We start from the raw sequence: 19940 nt of genomic DNA on the forward strand, positions 1-19940 counted from the left end.
ACACTTTTTTAATGCTCCTTTAAAGTTTAATATCAGTTCTGCTATAAATATGTTTTATAATCTGGAATTTGTCAAATACCTTATGCCTTTTTACTGGTTAGTGGAGTTATGTCTGCTCAATACACAAGGACATTGCGGGCCTTTGAAATAAAAAGAGATGACATTTGCCAGGATTGAGAGGTTACAAATAGTAAACCATTGAATTCTCATCAATGTCCCCTTGGCTTTATGGTGACATTTCACTAAAACTGGGATGAACTTAATCATTTTCTGAGTATCTGTGTGAGTAAAATGAAGGGCAGCTATAAATCACTAAATCAAGTAATTCAAAAATATAAATACTGTAAGTACATAAATATTAAATATAACTCCTTTAAACTTTCACTGGGAAAATACAATTTCCCTTAAAAATGAGCTTACTGCAATGGAATTAAGAACTGGATCGTTCTAAGAACAGAATCATGAAAAAGACTGGAGTGGTAAAGTTCAACAGAGCAGGTGAAAAATGACCGCTCCAACTGTCTACCAGAACCCAGGATGCAGTAAGGCTGTTCCTGTTATGATGGACTTACTGGGGGGGATTCCTTTGCAGAAGATCCTTTTGGGTATCTTGACTGCTGACTTTACCATTGAGCGCATGTCTGCTAGCACATTTCTAGATAACCAGTTGTAAATTCAAATATTATGATTCATAAGCAGTAACATGTATGTTCAGACTTGTGCTGAAGAGACAACCAAATGGTTACCTTGCATACATTCATACCGTGGGATGACATACTTTTTTTTTAATACCGTCTTCCCTGCTCACCCTCCAAAATCCAGTCCAAACCACCACTGAGCCTTATCAGAGCCCTTGCACACAGTTAGTCATGCCTTCTGTGCTCTCAGAGAATGTGTGTGTATGTGTGCATATGTGTGTGCATGCATGTATGTGTGGTGGGGTCATAAAATGGTAATACCTTAGAATTATGAGCTACGACACCCAAGGAAGATAGTAATCATGCCCCACAAGAAGTCTCATGGTACCCACATTTCTCCTCCCTTTCCACTTTATACCTCGCCTTGAAAGCAAAGAGAGTAGACTATAAAATTCCCAGCCCTTTCCCGTAGGGTGAGTAGAACACAGAGGTGGCTGCCCCAGAAGCTCACAACACTAGCATTAGACACTATTAATAATCACACTGGGACAAAGGCATTAATTGGAATTGTTCCAGGCAAGCCGAGATGGATGGGAACCTGACTAGTAGGTAGCAGGCACCCAGAACATTTTGGAAGGCAATTATCCCTAAAAACTCTAAACTCAAAGTGAAAACTTGTGCAAGTGAATTAGCTGGGACTGAAAATGAGATGCTGGCATTTCTATCTCAGCTCAGGGAGCGCCGGAGACAGCAGAGGGCTATTGCACCTAATGCAACAGGAGGGAAATCTCTATTGGATTCAACCAGTCAGTTCTCTTAAATTTTCTTGGCTAACGTGTTTCATAAATTCCTGAGGACAGAGTTGGATATTAGCACCTACCTTCTCTTTCTATGTTATATATGACTTACCATGTACAATTATGCTAAGGGTAACTTGGTAACACTCAGTATGTGCATTCCAAAGATTACAGACAGTGGTTGATAATGAGTCTTTGTGGTTGCCTTTCTTTAAATCCAAAGTAGAGCAACTCTCATGTTTTTTTCAAAGAACGCAAGCTAGGCTGAACATTCTCAAACTCATTAACTAGTAACATAATTCTGGTCTCCAAAATGAACACACCCCTTAAAGGAGACTTTCCCTTTAAGAATACTGAACTAACATGTTTGACTTCTGTCTAGAAATGTACATCATTTCATACTGCCCTGTAATTATTTATTTGTTTGTTTTCCCCACAAGATTGCAAACACCCCTCCTCACTGGAGGGGATGGTGTCTTGTCCATCTTTGTAACTATGGTTGGCTTACTGGCTGTCTGGCTGATTGGATGTTTCCCTGGTTTTCTAGTTAGTTGTTTGGCTGGTTGGTTGGTTTCCAGTTAGTTGGTTGACTGGTTGGTTGGCTGGTTGGCTGGATGACTGAATGGTAGGTTGGTTGATGTCTAGCTGGTTGACTGGTTATTTGATCAACTGACTGAATGAATTAATTCTGATGGTTAAAAAAATTCTTCAAGGTGAATTGAAAATTCTACCCTTTCACCTCTGAGTGAGTTATTCTAGGGAATGATTTTTTTTTGTTACAGATAGTTCAAATGGGAATAAGTATCTTCTTTAACAAAATTTTTAAAATTCTGTAACAGTTCAAGGGAAGTTCTACAATTGTCTGTTCTAAAACTTTCTAAAACTTTACATTGGCAAAACTTTTTTGTATCACAGCATCCCAAGAAAAGCAAATGAAGGTTAAGTAGCTAATTATAACCCCTTAAGCAGCAAAATATAATCCCATCAAGACGTGAAATCCCAGTTTCAGCATAGGTCTAGCCTCAAGAGTGTTTTCTAGGGCTTGCAAAACTGCACACAAGGTATGACTGAAAGATTATTGAGCAGAATATTGTCAAGATTGCCAAGTTCATCACTTATCTTTCTACCCTTATAGACTAAGTTCTTCAAGTCTCTGAGCATTTTGACATTGGAAATATACATCCTTAAACATGCCCTTAAAAAGTATCACTTATATATAATGATACCTCTTTAAAAGAATAACGAACATTTACTAACATTTTAGTTAACAGATTAACACCTTGCCCTAGACCAACCGCCTATGGGTAAATACAGTGTAAAGAAAGAAGTTCACCTAAGAGGAGAAAAGGGTATAAAAAGTCAATGGATTTTTCACTTTGTTTTTAAGACATTCTGGGTCATAGTTTATTCCTAAAATGGCATACAAGATAATCTATGACCATTCTTCAAAAATTTGGAAAAAATAAATTGTTGTATGGACCTTATTGCTTGTCAATGGTGTTTTTAACAAGCACCTGTGCTTGAAATGAATGCCTAAGTCAAGACCCCTTTAAGAATATAAACAGATATTAATAACAGCTCATAGTTACCCAAAATAAATAAAAAAGGAGTCAGTCCCTACCTGTTTCCTGAAACCCCTTTTTTCTTGGTGCTTGGCATCATGGCTAAGCTTGCAAAAGAGCTCGCCTGCATGCGCTCCACATTGCTCAAAAATGAGAAGAAAGGGATTAACCAGTTTTCAGGTAATTATTCTCACTTTTGACATCAACATGGCCATTTAATAGTAAATAGTAGATATGTAATTTTTGAAAGAAACCGATGAAAGTAATTAAAATTGCTCAGTTCACCTCACTGGTCATTTATTTTAAAATAACTGTGCTTATACCAATTATAAAGTCATTGGAATACAGCTGGCATCAGCAGTAGAAAATAACTTTTAATCATTTAGAAATTTGGAGCCATACAATACAAGTCATTGATGTACAATTCAGCAGCCTTGAGAAAGTAAATGGAGACTTATTAATAAGCAAAGTTTCAGAGAGTCTAATTGATTGGTAAGGCTTGAAAATCATTGACAACTGTTCTAAGAGTTCTCTGGTTTCTTGACAGCAAGTCTAGGAATTACCAAACTGCCCTTAATAATTTCTAAGAGTTACAAAGCATATGTTCTATAGTATATTATTATAATGTAAAAGTACAATAATGAAAAGAGTTTGGGAAGAAATGGGTTAATGCAGTCCTCAGAGCCTTTAGCATATCCATGTGGATTATGACTGTCAAAGAGGGTGTGGAGGAGTTATACAGTATGTACATATAATACATATATATATTATATCTAGTGTGTCCCAATGTGTGTATGTATGTGTACATAAAAGATGTATATATATATGGAAGTGGATTTAGAGAAGTGTAAAAGGCCTGGAACCAAGAACTGCATCTATCACAACCATAAATGTTTTTGCTTACAGATTGTCTCATGGCACTAGTGTTCTATGGAACACAACTTCCAAAATATTGCAATATCTCATTGGTGGTCATGCAGTGCTCATATTAGTGGGCACAAATGACATCAAACAGCAACATCCTGAGATGTGGCAGTCTGAGAGATGTTTTAAAACTTCTTAATCTAAATGGGCATTCACTGCAAGAGTTCTAGCAAAGATTCTTCCTGCTTTTGGGACTTCAACATCCTGCCTATTGTCACAGCTCACTAAGAATTCAACCCCTAGAGGGAATGTGAACACCATGCGTTCAGTATGGAGAGAGAGCACCGCTCTGTAGCCTTGGCCAGAAGAGTGTGAAGCCTTTTGAAGGGAGATCCTTCTACAGGAGTGAGTGATTAGGACTCGGCTCTCAGGGACTGTGCTCTGAGTAAGTGCAGAGCCAAAGAACATGCAGGCAGAGGGTGAATTGTGGAGAGAAGTGACATCCCAGTCCAGGCCACAGTCCTCAGAAGAAAGCCATGCCAGGTCAGCATGGAGATGTCCCTGAACAGTCCCTTAATAAGGGGGAATAGATTCCCGGGCCCTGAGTACACCCTTGCAATACCCGTCAATATATGTGTGGAGCACAGCAAACCTCGTTCACGTGGGCAGGCGTGAGCAGATCATCTCATTCATTCCTTTCCTTACTTGTGTAAGACCTGACTTGATCAACCTGCCCAAAATTCTCATACCAGATGAAAGTGTGTCTGATAAGCATAGTCAGAAGTCTGTGTCCAGCCTGGGTCGAAACCAGACCAGCACGGCTACCCCAACCCCATACTACCAGTAACACTGAAGTGTCTGTCTCAAAGCCCCGGCCCAGTTTCTGGCTGAGAAACAAGGGCACAGATATTTCAGGGGCAGGGCTGTAACTCAGTATTCTGGCTCCCTCCATGCTCTCAGGGGTGACAGGGCCGTAGGAGGCCACGGTTTAGGTAGGTATTAGATGGGATTCTATTCCTGTGTCTCTTATTCTTTTATTCAGCTTCTTTATGAGGAAAATGGGACAACACCCATTCTGTGTGCCTTCCAGAGCTGTTATAAAAACAAATAATATATGTAAAACAGTTTTTAAACAAAAGATGAGGCCGCATAGCCTCCATCAGTGTCTATGGAAATTGTCCAACATAGGCAAAGTCATGCAAGTAAATTCCATATACTGACTTTTTCCTGAATACTGGTCTTTACCACAGGCCTTCTAGCTCCCCATGCCTATAAAACACAATGCAACTTATGGGGCTAGAAAAAAAATCGGTTTCTTCACTTTCACAACACAGCAGCAACAAAAAGAGATTTATTGATCCCTCACTTAGAATAAACGATTAGAAGCCGACTGCCATCATCTTTGTTGATCACTGGAGCAAAGGATTGAAGTGGCAAAGATTATTACTGCAGAGACCCCTGCCTTTTTAAGATGAATGCCTCCAGGGGAAAACTGCGAGACCAAGCTACCCTTGAGTTTACTTGGAAAAGACTCAAACTCTGGCCAGGGACAGGAAAAGTTGTACAGGGAAATAAACTTCAAGAATTTAACATGGAGGAAATTGTAAGGTGTACGAATTCACCGTAGACTGCATGTTTTTTATTATCAGAGACATAGAAAATCTTTTTGACAAGAGTATTGCAGTAGAAGTTTCAATAACAGTTAAGAAATGGATCAAGTGGGCTTTTTACTTTCCTCAAAGGTGCTGTAGGATGAAATCTCACTTGTCACGCTTAGTCACACTCTCCACGACCTTCCAGGATCTGTTGAATTTTGGAGCCGATTTTTCCAATCTTCCGAGTTTTTCTGACTTTTCTAATGAAGTGTTGAATAAATACACAACATTTCACCATGCCATTCTGAACAGATTATAGGAGAAAGGATTCTGAAAGGTGCTATAATCACCATTAATTATCTTAGCGGCCACTTATTGAGCACTTACTCCATTTAAAGTGATTTTGTGTATGTCATTTCAGTGAGGTCTTCCAGCATCCGTAGGAGGGAAGCAGTACAATCCCCATTTTACAGAGGGGGCAATTGAGGATTAGAGGCATTTAATAATCAGCTCAAGGTCAAATGCTTAAGAGTAAATGGTGATGCAGGGGTGGAATCAGGGCTGTCTGTCTTCAAAACCCTCTGAGGTTCGGGTGGTAAGAAACGATCCAGCTTCATAAATGTCACCTCACATGCTAAGTAGCGAATGAGGCCAGCAGATTTGATCAAGGAGAAAACATGAAGCTCCGGGTCATTACCTAGCAGTTTTGCTGGGTTAATAGTTTTTGGGAAACCGAAGGGATTTAATCAGGCTGAAGCAAAGTTTCCTAAAAAGAAACTAGGTCCTTGAGAGTGTTACAGGTTTCGTCTCCCCTCCTTCCCTCCCTCCCTTGCTCTGACTCTGGGACAGCAATAAACACATTGGTTTAAATAAAACAAGGTCCGATTTCTGTCCCTTCACTCCTGAGCGGAAAACATCCACAACTGTTTACAGGAACCATGTGACCCCCAGCGTCCCGGGGGCGGGGGAGCGGGGCTGCTCGGGAGCAGAGCTGTTTGAACACCTGCCCCCTCCGACCCCCCGAGCTCCCGGCAGGGCTGCGGGTGCGCTGCAGGCGCTCAGCCGAGGCGCGCTGATTGGAGCGCGCGCTTCAGCGGCCGGTGGGCGGCGGGGAGGAGGGGGTCCCGGGTCCCCGCTAGGGGCTGCGGCTGCTGCTCCCGCCCTGCGCTGCACCGCGGTCCCGGTCCAGAGCCTGCACGCCTCCGCCCTCCCGCCCCGGAACCTGCTGCGCCCAGGGTCCCCAGCCCCGCGGAGCGGCGCCGCTCGGGGGCGCCCGGGGGAGCGCAGGTGCGGCTGGCGCCGCGGGGACCGGCCGCGCCGAGGCCCGGGTCACCTCCGGGGCCCGCGCTCCGCGAGCGCCTCCACGCCGGCTCGGAAGGTAGAGGGGCCTGTGCGGCAGCACCGGGGCGGCGCGGCGGGCGGGACGCGCAGGAGGGAAAGCGCACACAGGTGGGAACGAGAACGGAGGCGCCGGTGGGAAAGGATGGCAGTCGGGCTCTCCGGGAAGCGACGGCTCCGCTCCGAGGGCTGCACCGGGGCGAAAATGCTGGCATAGATGGGAGCGCGAGGCACGGATCACGCGGTTGTGGGCTCCTAACCAGTTCAGGGTGCCTTTTCTGAACTATTAAAGCCCACAGGGTTCCACAGACCCGGGTAGATCGCCCTCCCCTCCTCTCCCGTGTTCGCCCCTTTGCGCGGCCTTGCGCCAAACGCCATCCCCACTTGCTAACTTTCTGTTGCTCAGATGTCCCGAGACACACGCAAAGCCGTCTCAACTCCTCCGCAGCCCTCAGGAAGTTAGCGGCGGTCAGGGGTCTGGGGGTGGGTGGGAGCGGGGAGCGTGGGCTTTTGCACATCATCCTGGGGCTTCTGAGAGCCTTTGAGAAATTCTAGAAGTTGTTTCCGTAGCAATGGGAGAGAAATGTGCTCTCTTACACTTACTAATGAGCTTCTTTGCCCAGTGTCTGGTATCATTATCAACAGTGGAATCCTGTTGAAATGCCCCTGAAGCTAGTACCAAACTCCAGGCATGAACATGAATTCGTTCCCACTTGAGGGATGAACAGAAATTTCCCTGAGCTCAGCTCAGTGCAAACTGGGGGGCAGGGTGTTTTCAATGAATGTTTTCTATCTTTTGAATATTGCATTTTGTACTGAAATAACCTGTTGGGTAGCATAATTTAGTGGGTAGAGACATGGGATGGGGGTGCCAACTGGCTGGATATGACTGGCTTGGGTCGGCAGCCCATTATTTGGATTTCTTTTGGATCCTGACATCTGTTTAATGTCACAAATGAATTGGCTTTGCAGAGCAACCATGCCCTCCTGCCCATCTCAAGGCTATGCCACGGTACTTACAAGGGCCTCTTGTTTGACTCTTAGCCTAGCACAGGTGGTTCAACTGCCCAAAGCAGGCCAATTCCAAGGGAAGAGTTTCTCTAGGCTGGGGAATAAAGTACCATGATGCCCAGACACCTAATGTTTCCAAGGTAGTTAAACAGAGATTGAGTAGGGAAGGAAAACCGTCAGGCATTTTAAAAGAGGAGCCAGGAATAGTCCTGCAGGTCCAAGATGAGGGAGAGAACCAGTTGGATTCTTAGTATCAGCCTGGCTTTCCTCCAACACCAGAAATGGATTGTAGGGCCCAGGTCCATTGCAGGACGGAGATCAATCCAGTACCGGTTCTGAGAAGCGAGGCTCCAGCCCAAGTGATGGTCTAAGTGGATAAGGGGCAGCAACGATCTAACTAGACACCCCAAATTCCGCTGCTTCCTAGGCTAGCACCAGAGGAGATTACAGCGCGTTCCCTATGGGACCTTCCGAAGCCCATTAGCCCTGATGGCCAGCGCGACGTCTGGTCAGAGGCCCTAACTGCCCTGGGAAGAACAGCCGCAGACCCCCTCCACGAAGGACAAAGGGCAGGAAAGGCTCCTGTGCCCTGAAGACACCAGGATGCCCCATAGAAGATAAGAGTTTTCCCAGAGGACAGGCCCCAGCTTTGATGAAAAAAACCCCAGTCACAAGCTGATGCCCAGCAGGAGAACGTTTTTCCCTTATGGCTACCCTTTTCTTTGTTCTTGAGACGCTTACCCCTATAGGGCATGGTTAGCAGAAATGTACCATCAATTTTATCTCACGTCTATTAAATAAAACTTCTATAAGACCTCCTGTAGGTGGTGGCCTTTCTGTTCCATAGTGATCTTCTAGAGACACAGGAGACCAAGGAAGGGTGGACTATGGCACTGGGGAAAGGAAAGTGCCCCCTTCCACCTGCAAACACTTGTTTAATTGACTATAACAAACAAATAAAGTATTTCCTTTGATGACCAAATTAAGGATTAGCATCTAGGAAGACTCTCAATTTTACTACAGTACATTTCTGTTTGTTGAACTAAAATTCCTCTTATTTTATTAGCATTTGACCTATTTGAAAGAATTGTAAGTTATCTAAGGGTTTCCTTTGTTAAATTCACAACCCTGCATTGACATCTACTCAAACACATCATAACTTTTTATCATAAAACTTGCAGCACAAATAAATAGTAAATATGTCATGCATCCTCTCTGGGACTGTACCATCTCAATGAATATAGCTTTTCTTTGATGTTTTGGAAATTAGCTTTATGTAATCAGTGCCTGTCAGTAGAACACTGAATACTGACAGAAAAAGGAATTCTTCCGCTCTATAGACCTCACTTGCAATTTTAGGACAGCCAGGGTTTGATTCAACCCTGAAAACCCCAATATAGATTGTGTTTTTTTGGTGGTCATGTGTAGTCCTTGGAAAGGTTATATCAGGAAATCCTCCCTCCCTCTCTCCCCTTCTCTCTCCCCTTCTCTGTCTCTGTCTCCCTCTTTCTCTTCCTCAATCACACACTCAACACACTTCCATACGGAGCAGCTTGAGTCTCAGTCTGCCTGAGCTGACCCAGGTAAAGTTATCTCTACGTAGAGGGTGAGCAGTCCAGACTTCCATGCAGAGATATGGATTCTTGCAGAGTCCAGAGTCAGTGGAGTGTATGGACCTGCCTGTGGTTCATCTCACTCGTTCCCATAGAAGAGCCTGTGGTGGTGAGGAAAAGTCTTATACCTGGAAACTAGCATTTAGCAAAGGTCCACAGTTGGTTAGCGCTGCTAGTGTGCTTTTAGAATTCTCACTTTCTCATTAACTTACAGATAAACTACAAAGCAGGATAATCAGCATATACATTCAAATGATCAAGTTGAATCTGTATGAAACATGAGTCCCTATGTCCACATGAGCCTACATACTTAATACTAGCAGGCTTTCAGCAACAAATAACCCTCTTCTCCAAATAAAAGCTTGTCTATCAGCTGCGCAAAGTGCCAAGCCATAAAAAAAATTATATTTTTTTCTTTTAAACTTAACTGTCTTTGTCAAGAAGGAATATACATTTTTGAGAAATTTTCTTCCTTAGCCCTATTATACCTCACGTAATTCTTAAAAAGTGTATGACGTAGATCAGAATTATATTAATGAAAGGGTATTAAATTAGCAACAGTGTAAATAATTCTTGTACAAATTGTTATCAAGGACAGTTTCTCTAGTCAGCCTTTGAAGGCTGCTCTGCCTGACAGAAATATGAACCAAGAATGCAAGCCGCAGATGTAACTTCAAGTTCTCTAGTAGCCATATTTGGAAAGTAAAGAGGAATTAATTTTGAATATATATTTTAATATCCTATTATTTTTAAAAATTATCATTTTCAGATATACTCAACATAAACTAATTATTAGGGAGCTATTTTCTATTTCTTTATACTTGGTCTTCAAAAGCCAGTGTGTATTTTACACCTACAGGGCACCTCAATTCAGACAAGTCATATTTCAAATGCTCAATAGCCACATGTGGCTAGTGGCTACCATGGTTTGGGGGAAAGTTCAATTTCAAATGCATACTGTGTTACTGTATTAGGTGGTAGGAAAAAATGAGGAATAAAACATGATTCTTGCCCTCAATGAGGGCAGAAGTGCAGCAATTCATGTGAGGGAGGGGCCTTCCTGGCAGGTACAGGGCTACTAGCCTAAGTGTAATTTCTGCAAATTAGAGACTCTTACCTTCCCCAAGTTGCTTGATTCCCGTCTGTCAGAAAATGGGCACAATATGCCAATTTCATTACAACAAGATGCTCTACTACTGTCAGCCAGCAAACTGTTTTCATAAATAAGCAAACCAAAGATGTCTACATTTCCTTTACAATTTCTTTCCAATGGTAGAGAAAACGAAAGCTCCTATGGCCAGGATTCTCCCCTGGCCCTGGTCGGCTTGCCTGCTGCACATGTGTGGGCAATGCATTATTACTGACTCTATAGGAGCTCCACCCAGGGATCTGGGCTGCAGGGCAGCAGGAGAGCAGAGACTGGAGTGGTGGCAGCGCTGAGGACGGAGACTGAGACGGCTGCGGGGATGGAGAGGCCCGGAGGCAGAGGCCGGCTTGCCTGCCTGGAGACAGATGGAATTCTAGCACTTGACCTGCCACCGTGTGTTGGGTATAAACCCTTTCACCCCAAGAATGTTCCAGTGTCATTTTTCGGTCTCACTGAATCAAGAGTGAACTTGTCCAGGGCTGAAACCCACTGGCAAGACACCAACTATTGTAAAAAACACTTCCCAGCTGAATGATGAAGTAGTTTTTCTAAGAGTCTGAAGAGTTCAGACAAAGAAGGCCTAGAATGTGAAGGTCTGAACTTTCTAACCTGTTTTTAAATCCATTTAGAACATCCCTTCCAGCTAATACAGTTCCAGGTCAAAGGAGATTTTGAACTTGCTAATTAAAATGTTAGTTATTGCTTGAGCAGAGGAAAAACTAATTTTGATTCACACACTTGGAGTGATTCATGAATGAGTGGGATAACATGTCAGACGGTATCCAGACTTTAATTGCTTATCCAAAGTTAAGCATTTACTTACATCAAACCAAATTCACTAAATATAACTTCGTAATAAAAGTGAAGTTAAAGTTTAAAAAAACAATAAAGCAGCTAAGTTTTAGCATTATGACCCCTATAAGCCTAACACCACTTATGATGTTGTGAAATATGTGAGTTGCTGACAAAGAAATGCACGTGGCAAGGGGCCAGCAAGTGTGTGAGACAAGAACACTAGCAAAGGATGCAAATCCCTTAAAGTCAAGGCAAAACAAGTTTGGCTAGCAGGCCCTGGATCCCAGCCAGCACCCGTTACTTCACGGAGGCTTGACCACTCCGCGTGCAGAGACTGGGAGTGCCCGAATGTGAGCTGAAGTAGGACCCAGGGGCTTGAAGGCACCTGGAGGTCAGGTGGGCACACCAGAAAACATGACACAGCTAGCAGCGCTGTCAAAAAGCTGCAGGTGACGCTCCCTGACAGAGGAAAGCCTTGGTGAGCTTTCAGTAGCCATGCCAGGAGTAAAATTTTTGGAACAAGAGCACAGGTAAGCAGTGGTTTGTAGGACTGAGCTGTGGAGCAGCTGTGGCTGCACAAGTGGAGTCCACAGCACCCTGGTCCTTCCCACCATCAGTCACCAAGAGTGGCTTCATCTCCGACGGCCCTAATGCCGACCTGAGATGCCCCAAGCCCATGCAGAGCTGGTGTCCAACACATCATAACTGGTTTTTATATAGTATAGGCTGGAAAACTCAAACATAAAAGGTTAAGACTTATGCAAAATCATATCATTTCCTAAGGCTAGCTAGAGTCTGAACTATGAGATAAATGATATTTCATCATTGTTGTCATTTGAAGAGATAATAAAGATCATGCAACAAAACATGTAGAAGAAAAGTATAGACGTTTGTTAGGCAATTAATAAAAATACTATATTTTCCTGGATTTTGTGTTTGGGGTGTTTTTAGCTTTTAAATATTTTTCACGTGCTGTCATGCCCTTTCTCATTCTAAACAAACACTTGCACTTAAATTTGTATTTGTAACTTTGGTTTTTTCTTAAAGAGCCAGCCAGCACCCCTTACCACTGCATAAGGTAAGGGACCCACAAAACTCCTATGTTCCTGACAGTCTGTATACCTGTAACCAGATATGCCATCCCATTCCTTCATCATTCCAGTGGGGAGAAACTTCTCACTAGTTAGGTAGGAAAAGGATTCAAATGAAGGATGCTGTGAACATTTGTGATAAAAATTAAAATGACTTTATATCTATCAATCAAAGGTGAGCAAAAATTCAGTTGTTCAGGCTACATTGATTCTTGTATTTAACTACTACTTATCCTAAAGAGATAGGTGAGAGGCAGAATGAAATAGGCATGTTTAAAACACACCCCCAGCCAATCTGACCACATGTCTGCATCATCATTGCCAACTCATGGTGTATTCTTCATTAGGATAAACTCTGTCATGTATTCACTTGATTGGGGTGGTCTGGAATCAAACCCAAGACACCTCCTAGGTTTGTCTATAGGCTCCTCTCTCCAGCTTCTCCTTGTCACTTAGAGATACATGGAAAACTGAGAAGTGAGAGGTGGGGTGGCCCCTAGAAGGTTTTCTTTCTCGGGCACCAAGGCTGGTTTTCCCATCTAAATAAGGTCATCATAGCTGCTGCTGAGACTATCAATAGGTGGAGACACGGTCCTGGCGGCGATCTCCTTTCCTCCCGTTCTCTTTACCATCTGAAGATGCCGTGATGGTCTACATAAACAAATCAAAACCTAAGCCAGAGTCAATTCACTGAATCCGAGAAAGCAACACTTAAGAGCAACCAATCGTGAACAGTCGCTAGGCCTTCGCAAACAAGGCAACCGTAAGCTACAGTCCATCCAACAATTTCCTTGCTTTGCTTCTGCATCTTCTCTATAAACTCCCTCCCGCTAGCTCACCGGGGAGTGTTCCTAGCCACCCGCCCTTTGGGGCTGCCTGACTCCAATCAATGTTTGCTCAAATAGACTCTTGAAAAATTGGAATGTGCCTCAGTTGACCTTTCAACAGTTTCTAAACCTGCTTAGTCTAGATTAAAGATGAAAAGTGGTAGCCTTAACATCAACCCTGTCTTGGTTCACACCTCTTATTCCTACCATTCTTGTCACTCCACCCCCATTCCTGGATTCTCGACTCCAGCAAGCAAACTCTACTGCCTACGATGTGGGCGATGATGAAGACCCTGATGACCGATATTAACTGAACACCTACTAGAACACATCTACTCAGCATTCGCCATATTACATATCACACTAATCATCACAGCCATACTTTGAGATAGGTCCTGTCAGTACTACTGTTTTACCAGTGGGGAAACTGAGACTTAGGGAGATCACTTAACCAAAGTTACAGATTGAAAGTGATGGAACACAGTTCATTTATGTAAACCATAAATGCTCATAACCACTTACACAACCATAAACCCTTGTATATTAGAATGTAATTCCAGGGGGCGGGAATCTTGTTAATCTTGTTCTTTGCTAGAGACCTTATAATGTTTGTTGAATGACTGAGTGACATGAAATAGAGCTTACCTGGAGATAATTAAAATAGATATTCCCCAAAGAGAGGTTTGCTAGACTGGAAGATGAGTGAATCAGGTAAAAAGAAGAGCCTCTAGCTAATTGGGTGATAAGTTGGAGACAAATCTATCCAACTTGGACCCATAGGTATGTATGGGGGCAGGGATATAGCAGGTAAATGTAATTGTTATATTTTGTGCTTTGTGGCCATTGAAACATCCCTATTTGATTTTGCTAGTTACTAGCAGCAGGCTTTTGGTCCATAAGATTTCTTTTTTCTGATATTTAACTTGAAAATAATAAGACAAGCAGCCATAAATCTGCCTCATTAGATTCACTCAATCTCATCATCATGACTGTTTAATGGAAAATAACTGAGAATTATTATTTTAGCATTTTAAAAAAAATATTCAAAACTGTGTGAAATTATCACTGCAATATAAGTACACCCATCATCTGTTAGTTCTTGAATTTATTCTCTGCATCATGCTCTCCCCTTTGCCATATACGTTTTCTTCTCACTTTTCAGACTTCTTAACACTCTTTTTTCTTAAAAAAAAAAAGCTAATTTCCTTTGAATTCATTCCCCCTTTTGCTTGTCTTAGTCATCATGAATAAATTGTGTATGTATGAAGATGTCGGTGTCTATAGATGAACGATGTGAATCAGAATACATTAATCTGACACTGTCAATCTTCCAACACCAACCTCACAAGCATAAATTTCCTTGTTGTTGTTTTTTTTTAAGGAAAAAATCTTCCTGAAAAAAGCTACCATCAACTATTTAAGACCAGTTTCCTGGGATTACATTCCAAATAAGTGTCAAATTGTCCAATTCATTAAATGAGAAAGTTTTAGACTTAGAAAAGTTTCAAGGGGAAAGTACTGATACTTGGTAAATAGGTCCACCCCAGAGGTACCACATGAGGACAGACAGAAACAGTATAGGGAGATTTCTGCAAAGGAGCATGTGTCCAGTTAATCTTATTTAAGCTCTGGCTCGCATTATAAGATTGGAAGGATTTGTCCTGGACAAAAATGGCCCTTAGATAGGATAAAATCCTACTTAAGAATTGAGGGATTCTTTGTATAAAAGATTCTCAAAAATAAACTTCTGAGTAAATAATAACAATATTTAAAATATGAACATAGCTTTTTTTATGGTTATAAATAGTTAGACACTTTATACATGGGAAACATTTCTCAGATGTAGAGTAAATGAGAGAATTGCCTTTAATCTGGCCCAAATCCATTTCCTTAAAATTTCAGACTAATAAAAACAGAGATGTGTTTTTCTAAGCTCTATATCTAAGATCTAGAAGAAACAGCTTTTCTTTTTTCCTTTTGGTATTATTAGTGTACAATTACATGAGCAACATTATGGTTACTAGACTCCCCCTATTATCAGGTCCCCCCCGACATACCCCATTACAGTCACTGTCCGTCAGTGTAGTAAGATGCTATAGAATCACTGTTTGTCTTCTCTGTGCTATACGGCCTTCCCCATATTCCGCCTCTGCCCCTGTTACATTATGTGTGCTGATTGTAATGCCCCTTTTTCCCCCTTATCCCTCCCTTCCCACCCATCCTCCCCAATCCCTTTCCCTTTGGTAATTGTTAGTCCATTCTTGGGTTCTGTGAGTCTGCTGCTGTTTTGTTCCTTCAGTTTTTTCTTTGTTCTTATGCTCCACAGATTAGTGAAATCATTTGATACTTGTCTTTCTCCACTGGTTTATTTCACTGAGCATAATATCCTCTAGCTCCATCCATGAACATAGCTTTTTAAATGACATTTAAAACTTTTCAACAACTAATATTTAGCAACCACCAGTAACATAATATTGTGTTCTCATGTACTTAATCAGTGAACAGTGTCTATTAAGGACATAAAGATAAGAATATGGTACTCACTGAAACTTACAAAGCATCAAATATTGTTGGACACTAGTTTCTCATGTTTAGCAGTCCTATGTCTAGAGGGAAGGCAGGCCACTACCTGCCACAGTTAAGACAGATGAAGGACAAAGAGATTATTTTCCTCAACATGTATTTATTATTCAATTGATAAATTTCCCATATTTGAAACTAAGTGAATTAGTGAAACAAGAAATGTCTTATAAATATGACAAAAGGATTCACAAAAAAATATAATTATATAGAAATTCACAGATACAACTCTTTGTCTTTACTCCAAATTCCAACATTGACAGGAGATGCTAAACCTGAGGTTGTGATTGATACCAAGAAAAACAGTGACTGCCAAGGTGCTGGGTCCTCCTTTATTGGGGTTTTTACGTGACATGAGTAAAGGTTTTAGATGAAAGGTTACATAGGAGTTCTTTCCACACACACAGTATTATTTTACAGATAATGTCCTTTCCTGCTCTAAGCGCCCATGACTTTCCACACACACAGTATTATTTTACAGATAATGTCCTTTCCTGCTGTAAGCGCCCATGATCCTCAGAGAACCTGAGAGCTGGGAGATAAATAAAGCAGGAGGTACAGAGGGATGGAAGGGTATGGCTGAAGAGATTTCGGTTGCAACGCCAATAGCCTAGGACTTGTCAATAACAGGTGAACCGTCTGACTCTGCAAATTTTTGTTTCGTTACATGTTAAAAGAAAGAACATGTAGCCATATAGATTATATTCCCAAATTTTAGATGTGAAACCATTAGCCCTAGGAACACACTTATTAGCATGACTGTTGGCTAAAACTTGGGGAGTCATATTCCTGTAGATTCTATTCAAGAAAGAGATTTTGAAATACCTAAATGATGTGGGAGATAATGGATATTGCTATGTATAATTCATTGGACAAAATTTGCCTATGTCTTAAACTTAAACCAGCATTTCCAAAATATGTCTGTTCCCCAAATCAATTAGTTCGAATATATAATCCATCTTTTCTTTTTTAAACTTGTGGATATGCTTCAAAAGCAGTTGTCAAAAAGTTCAGTTGAAGAGCTCACACACCTCAACAAACAAAAAGTAAATAATCCAATTAAAAAATGGGCAGAGGAGCTGAATAGACAGTTCTCCAAAGAAGAAATTCAGATGGCCAACAGGCACATGAAAAGATGCTCCACGTCACTAGTCATCAGAGAAATGCAAATTAAAACCACAATGAGGTATCACCTCACACTAGTAAGGATGGCCACCATCCAAAAGACAAACAACAGCAAATGTTGGCGGGGTTGTGGAAAAAGGGGAACCCTCCTACACTGCTGGTGGGAATGTAAACTAGTTCAACCATTGTGGAAAGCAGTATAGAGGTTCCTCAAAAAGCTCAAAATAGAAATACCATTTGACCCAGGAATTCCACTTCTAGGAATTTACCCTAAGAATGCAGCAGCCCAGTTTGAAAAAGACAGATGCACCCCTATGTGTATTGCAGCACTATTTACAATAGCCAAGAAATGGAAGCAACCTAAGTGTCCATCAGTAGATGAATGGATAAAGAAGATGTGGTACATATACAAAATGGAGTATTATTCAGCCATAAGAAGAAAACAGTCCTACCATTCACAACAACATGGATGGAGCTATAGGGTATTATGTTCAGTGAAATAAGCCAGGCGGAGAAAGACAAGTACCAAATGATTTCACTCATCTGTGGAGTATAAGAACAAAGAAAAACTGAAGAAACAAAACAGCAGCAGAATCACAGAACCCAAGAATGGACTAGCAGTTACCAAAGGGAAAGGGACTGGGGAGGGTGGGTGGGAAGGGAGGGGGAAGGGGGAAGAAGAAAGGGGGCCTTACAATTAGAATATATAATGGGGGGGTCACGGGGAGGGCTGTGCAACACAGAGAAGACAAGTAGTGATTCTACAGCATCTTGCTGCGCTAATGGACAGTGACTGTGGTGGGGTTTGTGGGGGCGACTTGTAAACATAATGTTCTTCATGTAATTGTAGATTAATGATAACAAAAAAAAAGTTCAATTTATCTCTTATCTTAAACACTGCATTTTTATATATCCTCCAATCCCTCTTAAACATTGATTTTCATGATCTAAACAACAATGAAAATTGAAATAAATAAATCAGCCTGACTTTTTCAAATAGCCACATGTTTTTAAAACAACCTGAGGTTCCTGACCATCAATGTTCCTCTGTATGAAATTCTTTGGTGAGGTCAGCCAGTCAGTCACATATAAATATTTTGCCTGACAATGGCTAAATTTTTGCATACATTTTGGCACTGAATTTCAGCATAAGACAAATATGATGAGAGTTAACATTTGTATTAGCTGATTTATCAAGTTTGACATAACTGAACAGAAAGTAAAAGAGAACAGAGGCAGAGTAGGAAAAGTAAGAGCAATCTAAGTATTTATAAAGCAGAAAGAATGGAGATCTAGATTATTGCCTTGAAACTGTGTGGTCAAATGTCAGACTGCTTTTGAAAAACTATTTTTACTGTTACTATAACCCACAAAGCCATCCGTAAAACCCTCTCTTTAGAAGTGGCCACCAATCTGACTTTTCCAGTTGTCACTTCGTTGCTTTTCCTCATATATTTACCATTATTATATGTATCCCTAATAAGATAAGTTATTTCTGCCTGTGTTTTTCAATGCTATATAAATGGACTCCTGGCATATGAAGTTTTGCTTTGTGCCTCACCTTAAGTTATTGGATTCATCCATGCTATTGTGTGCACTTATCTTCTGTTCCCTTCTAGTGTTATGCAACATTTCGTGGTTGAATATATCACAATCAGCCCATCCCATTATTAATGAGCACTTTGACTATTTTCATTCTAAGACATTTAAAATAATATTTGTGTAAACATTCTGGAGCACTTATCCTGGCACCTATGAACATGTGTGACCATAGGTATATCCCACCAAGGGAAACTTTCTGAGTTATAGGATAGTATATATTTATCCGACTTCAATATGCTTTCCTATTTTCCACAGCATCAGTTTGCATTCTCCTGCTGTGGTCCTGGGAGTTTCTCTGGCTCTAGTTCCTTGCCAACACTTGGAACTCACGAACTTGAGGATTTTTTTGTTACCAATCTGATAGGTGTCCCAGTATGGTTTTAATTCGCCCTTTCCTTATCACCAGTGATATTGAATACCTTAAAAAATATTTATTGGATACCTGTTTTGTAAATGCCTATTGAAGTCTCTGACCCTTTTTCTGTTGAGTTGTCTATGTTTTTCTTATTGGTTTGTATACATATTTTATATATTCTGAACAAGAGCCTTTTGTTGGTTATCTGTCTTAGAAATATCCTGTGAGGCCTGCCTTTTCACTATCTTGATATGTCTTCTTTTTCAATTTTCATGTTACTTCTTATTTTTTGTGAATGTATTTTACCATTTGGCTACCAGATGACCAGAATATTCCATCTATAATATGAAACATTCACTCTGTCACATTTCTCAAAGAGCCATTTTCTCTTCTCACATATTCTCTTTATTCTGTTAAAAAAAAACACATAACCTGAGGTCAAGCCTCTTAAATTTTTAAGTGAACAGTACAATCTTGAATGTTAAGTAAGCTCAATGTTTGCACAGCAGATCTGTGGAAGTTCGTCATCTTGTATGACTAAAACTTGGCACCCTCAGGAGGCTGAAGGTCATGACTTCCGTTTGCACCTGATTAAGACGTGGGACCCAAGCTCAAATGGCTGTGGCATCAATAGGTGCTTTCTGGACAGACAGCCTTGGCACCCCTGCTTACCTCCCAGCTACAGGATTTCATCCAAAAAGTGGCCAGGGAGAGGCCGCTAACTTTTCAGATCCTGAGTACTTTTAAATTGATGTATACGCGTGCACGCGCGCGCATACACACACATTCGTACATATACATACATACATACATTCTATCCAGCATATTCTATTATTTCAGTGGGATGGTTAACCTGAGTTACCCAGTTTACCATCACCAGAAACAAGACTTAGATGGCATTTTTAACATGTCTTTTATCAAAATGGTTGGGGGAGCAAACATTTTCTCAGTTCTCTTTGGTTTGTTTGCTTGTTCGTTTTAGGCTGACTGATGGGCACTT

The 19940-nt window shown here is 41.4% G+C and overlaps 1 long non-coding RNA gene across 1 annotated transcript; it reads left to right on the forward strand.

Moving 5' to 3' along the window:
- Nucleotides 1–6468: 6468 nt before the first annotated feature.
- LOC140845793 (uncharacterized) lies at nucleotides 6469–8619 on the forward strand. Its single transcript, XR_012124696.1, has 2 exons — nucleotides 6469–6834; nucleotides 8233–8619. It is a non-coding gene; the product is annotated as an uncharacterized lncRNA (long non-coding RNA).
- The last annotated feature ends 11321 nt before the right edge of the window (nucleotides 8620–19940 follow it).

Source organism: Manis javanica, chromosome 13 (genome assembly GCF_040802235.1).
Source record: "Manis javanica isolate MJ-LG chromosome 13, MJ_LKY, whole genome shotgun sequence".
NCBI lineage: Eukaryota > Metazoa > Chordata > Mammalia > Pholidota > Manidae > Manis > Manis javanica.